Here is a 6000-nt window from a genome sequence, read left to right as displayed (position 1 = left end):
TTAACATTTCAACAGAAAACGCATTACCTTAAAAAGAAATACATAATCCCTAATTAAAATTACTTATGGGTACCGGCAGTTCACGTTCAATTATTGAACCTGATATTATAGAAAAAACTTATCCAAATTCCGTTAATCGATTCAATGCACAAATTAAGACAGCTTTGGGTAGTCAAGATATTGTATATCAATCAACACTTAGAGCATTTCCTGAATTTCAGAATCCAAACTATTTCATCTCCTTTCTATTATTTGATTTCCACGAATATTTCGATGGTATTATAGGACTAAATGATTTAAGAAATATGAACTTTAATATTGATCTTATAAATAACAAATTAATAGGACCAAATACTGAGATACTTTTCAGATATAGACGAAAAGAAAACTCAAACATATTATTCTCCGTAGAACAAAAAATTCTAAAGAAGTTACCTATTTCTATTTTTAATGGAGGAATATTGATAAATGAAGGTAAAATAGGACCATTGTATATACCGCAAATTTTGACTGATGCCAGAAACGGATTTGCTCTTGTAGAAATCCAAAACAAAACAGATCGAATAATTTTGTTAATCTCAAAGAACCTCTAGAGGTAGTCATTTGAAAAATCTAGTTATGAAACTTTTAATATTAATTCGTTTCTCAACTTAAATAATAAATAAAAAAAAATATCGAAATATCACAATTAATTAGGACAAACCACATGAACGCGGAAGAAAAAACTGAAATCTTAAAGCTTATTCGAAAATTTTCAGACATCTTTTTTAAACCGGGTGATAAATTATCCTTCACGGCAAGAACAAAAGACGAAATTAAAACGACCGGCGAAATTCCTATACATTGTAAATCGTATAGATATCCCTATATTTATAAACAGGAAATAAATAGCCAAATAGATGAAATGCTGGATAAAGGCATAATACGCCCCTCAACTTCACCATAGTCATCCCCTATTTGGATAGTCAATAAAAAAGAAGAACAATCAGGGAAACAAAAATATCGTCTAGTCATCGATTATCGGAAACTCAACGAAAAAACGATTCCAGATCGATATCCGACACCAAATATTAATTCGATTCTCGACAAACTGGGAAGATCAAACTATTTTTCAACTATTGACATTTGGGCTGGTTTTCATCAAATTCAAATGGACAAAAATTCCATACCAAAAACAGCTTTTACTGTCGATAACGGCCATTATGAGTTTCTTAGAATGCCGTTTGGGTTAAGAAACTCGCCATCCACATTTCAACGTGTTATGGATGAAATTTTAAAAGATCTCCAAAATAAAGAGTGTATGGTCTATATGGACGACATAATAATATTCAGTACCGGACTTCAAGAACATCTTCAAAATTTAAAACTTGTTTTTTCGAAACTACGCGAAGCGAAACTCAAAATTCAATTAGACAAATCGGAATTCTTACTAAAAGAGGTAGAATTTCTAGGTCATATAGTTACAACAGACGGGAAAAAAACCCAACCCAAAAAAAATATCAGCTATTAAGAATTTCACTTACCAAAAACACAAAAAGAAGTAAAATCTTTTCTAGGATTATTAAGATACTACCGTAAATTTATAAAAAATTTTGCTAAAATCACAAAGCCTATGACTAAATGCCTGAAGAAAAACGAAAAAGTAATACACACAAAAGAATTTATAGATTGTTTTGAAACATGTAAAAATATTTTAACGTCTGAACCAGTTTTAATCCGGATTTCGATAAAGAATTTGAAGTAACAACAGATAGTTCCAACTACGCAATAGGCGCAGTTCTTTCACAAAATAACCACCCTATATGCATCAAGGACTCTCAATCCAGCCGAAATAAACTATTCAACGATTCAGAAAGAACTCCTAGCAATAATATGGAGCTGCAAATACTTTCGCCCATACCTTTTCGGCCGGAAATTCACAATATATTCAGACCACAAGCCACTGCAATGGCTCTTCTCCATGAAAGACCAAAATTTTATGTTAGTCAGATGGAGATTGAAATTGGAAGAGTACGATTACGTCATCAAATATAAAAAAGGATCGTCGAACTCAGCCGCAGATGCCCTAAGTAGAAATCCATGCATAGAATTGAATGCTACGAATAATGGATCAATAATAAAGAACGTAGGAGATGCGGACGAAATAATAGAAAACTTCCTACAAAATCCTGACGAAATTCCTCCACTGTCTAGTCCTGACCTTGAGGAAATACTGAATAATATAGGACCCACTAACACCGTAAATCAAGAAACAAATGTAGTTCGAGACATACAAAAAGAATCAGACAGACCTCAAGATTCAAACTCGGAATCTGACATTAAACTCAACATACGTCGACAGAGAATCCTATTTTTTCTATTCCAATTACCGAGAGAGTATTAAACACATACAAGAACCAAATATTCATAACAACTGGAGAAATAGAATCGATCAAATGTAAAACTGCTAAAATTTTCGACAACACTAGATTATGTGTTACACTACCTTCAAACATTTCTTCCATCCAAATAATAAATTTTGTAAAAGAACATATCGTCCCAAACAAAATATACGCTATTTATTTCAAACACCGCGATTTACCTAGAATATTCACGACTACGATGCAATCGTACTTCAAAAATTTTGCTTTCAAAATTATACAAAGTAACACCGTTTTAGAAGATTTACAAACTAAAGAAGCCCAAGTAGAGAAATTCAAATTCTATCATGAAACTAAAAACTTGCCACCGCGATATAAACGTAATGAAAATAGCACTTGGTAAACGATTTTAATGGCCAAAAATGTCCGATGACATTGTAGAATACGTAAATAATTGCGAAATTTGTCAAAAAAACAAATACGATCGAAACCCACTAGTAGTAAAATTCAACCTAACACCAACTACTTCACGTCCTTTTCAACATATTCATATTGATTGTTTTCAAATTTCAGGAAACACTTAACCGTAATAGATACATTTTCTCGATACGGCCAAGCCTACCCTTTATCAGCTGAAGACGGAATATCTATAGTAGAATGCTTATTTAATTTTATAACACACCATGGATTGCCCATAAAAATAACAGCAGATCCGGGTACGGAATTTAAAAATAAAGATCTTGAAAACTTTTCCGAACTTTATAAAATACGATGTTTAAGAGAACAAAATCGAAGTCTCACATCAGATCAATTGATAAAACGGGCCATACTTGGGTATAACAACTCATTTCATAGTGTCACCAAATATACACCATTTGAGGTAATAAAAGGACACATAAATGAAACAAACCCATATATAGTAAACATAGTAAACATACCTTTATACATTATTTAAATTTATAACCTATTATTAAGCAATTGTTCAACATTGAAAAACATTTTTTCTTTATAAAAAATAATTTAGAAGTGAGAATTGCAACTAATGAAATCTCATATCATGCCTTATCTCAAGACATGTTGTTGAGAACAGAATTTCTCATCAAAATTACATGAACGAAACTTGATAATTTACAACCTCATATACGTAATAAAATAAGTTTCTTTGACGGGGTCGGTTAACTACAAAAATGGCTGTTTGGTACACTTGATACCGATGACGGTAATAGATATGATAACGCAATAAAAATTCTAGAAACAAACCAACAAAACATGATTACGGAAATAAACTTACAAAGTTCACTTTTCAAGAATCTTATAAAAAATTACAATGTAACAATTCACATCTTATCAAAAAATCAAGAAAAATTTGCAAATTCTCTCGAAAAATTTCAAATCAGCGTGCAAAAATCAATCACTGAATCACACGAATATAGCTTTCGCAAAACTAAACACACTTCATCCTTCTATTATCCCTAGTCAAAAGTTACAAAAAAAGCTAGAATATTTAAGGAAGATTTACCCTGACAAACAAATTACAAAATTTAAAAACATTCTAACATACCATCAATTTTTAGGCACTCAAGTTTCGTTTCCTAATAATCAATTAATTTTTGCTATACATATGCCAATTATCAAAACCGAAGTCATTAAATTATATCACCTCTTCCCCATCATTCAAAACAACCGAATATTCTCCCTAAAATATTTCTATCTGGCACGAAACAACTCGAATCACCAATTTATAGAAGAAATCTGTCCACTACTAGAAAATGTATATTTATGCATCGAAGACCACTCTCCTGACGACAATTGCACCCTGCAGCTCCTCAAAAACCAATCGACAAAAAGTTGCCAAAAAATAAATTCAAAATTAGAAGAATCACTTACTGAACAAATCACATAAGACGAGAAAATTATTATTCCAGCAAAAACGGAAAAAGTTTTTTCCAAATGCCACACAGATAAATATCTAGAATTAAAAAAAACCTACACTAATAAAAATACCAAAGTCATGTCAAATAGAAATCAACGCGAAAAAATTCTTCAACGACATCAAAATACAACGAGGAAAACCACTACTTCCCAAACCAATTCCAAAATGGAAAAAATCAATTTAGAAGATTTTCACGAAATAAGCAAAATGACGAATCAACTTATACCACTAAAAATCCCAATATCCAACCACTATCCCAAAATTTCTGGTAGCTTATCTTTACTAGCCATAACTTTATTTATACTGGGATGGATTTTTAAGAAGAAAATCAAGAAAACTGCAAAAATGCTGCAAAAACCAGAAAAAGAAAGAAAATTCAATAGAAGAGTCCCAGAAGAGTCCAAAATCGAACACCACTCCGTTATGTTCTCATCTTAGAGGGGAGGAGTTACATATGAAGTAACAGCTGACAGCATATAAGAAATGTGATGACTTCGCGGAAACGCATAAGATAATAAAAGCTGTATTTCTTTTAATAATTCATTCTTTGTTCTAACGTTGCTTAATAAACATATAGTATTGTAATTGTAATTTTTGTTTTTAAAAACCCAAATTCGAAGTTTTAATATATAATTCCCAATAAAATTAATGTAGGAATTTGTGAAGAGCAAATAAAAAAGATTTAATCAAACTTCAAGTGGTCAGATTGTGAATAACGTCGTTTCAATACTCAGTGAAGACTCATTTGAAAGCATTGTATCAAGCACAAAATTTCAGAGAAGGACGATTATTTCTTAATTCTATAATTATTGAATAGAATGAATCCAATTATGTATGAAGATCTTAGAGTTATTTTTCACACAACATTGTACTCGACTGAGTACAATACACGCGCATCATTAGCAAGAAATTTGGTATTCACACACCATACTAGTTTAATGACATGCTTTTTCGCATGCGAATTCAGTTGATGATACTGTGGTTCTTGCCTTTTAAGATCGATTTTAGAAGTCAATAGAGGGTATTAATTTCAATACAAAAGAATAATATAAGACTTATTTTGTAAAGTATGGTATAGACAACTTAACAACAGTTTTAATTGACGAATGGGAGTAGATAAATTTGAAGATATGCTTTTGAAGGTTTCAAAGATACCCACATGAGAAACGCTAGAATAAAACTGGAAGTAACGTTACGTTTCTTTCTTACTGCAGTTATGATTTTATTTTTCACATCTTGACTTGTTAAGTTTGAGTACTGAATTTTGGCAGAATCTTTTGTTCTGCAATATGCCCGCCTATGTTTATTTTGATAATGATCATATTTTATATTCCATAAACATTCCTAATTTATGCAAAGTTCAATAAAATGAAGATTCCTTTTCATTGCAATTGTGTTGTTGTCCGCTCATTTTTATTTTTAGTTCAACACGACTCGCAAATCATATGGAAGAAACGTGCTGATGCATATTTACATTTGCCAGTGCACCCGCACGCCAGAGCCATGGCAACAGTGATTGTACACACATATTATTTAATTGCTAGTGGCTTGTTAGTAAAGTACTAGACCGAGTACACTCGTATTCCGATTGCGCCTTCATAATTGCACGATTATTAGTTGAGTGACAATGAAGAAGCGGAGAGATCGTGGCAAAAGCAAATGAGTCTTTGCGAGATTATCTAGATGTTGTATCTACTCGCAAGCGTT

The sequence above is a fragment of the Diorhabda carinulata genome, chromosome 9 (genome assembly GCF_026250575.1).
Source record: "Diorhabda carinulata isolate Delta chromosome 9, icDioCari1.1, whole genome shotgun sequence".
Classification (NCBI taxonomy): Eukaryota; Metazoa; Arthropoda; class Insecta; order Coleoptera; family Chrysomelidae; genus Diorhabda; species Diorhabda carinulata.
This window is presented reverse-complemented; position numbering follows the sequence as displayed.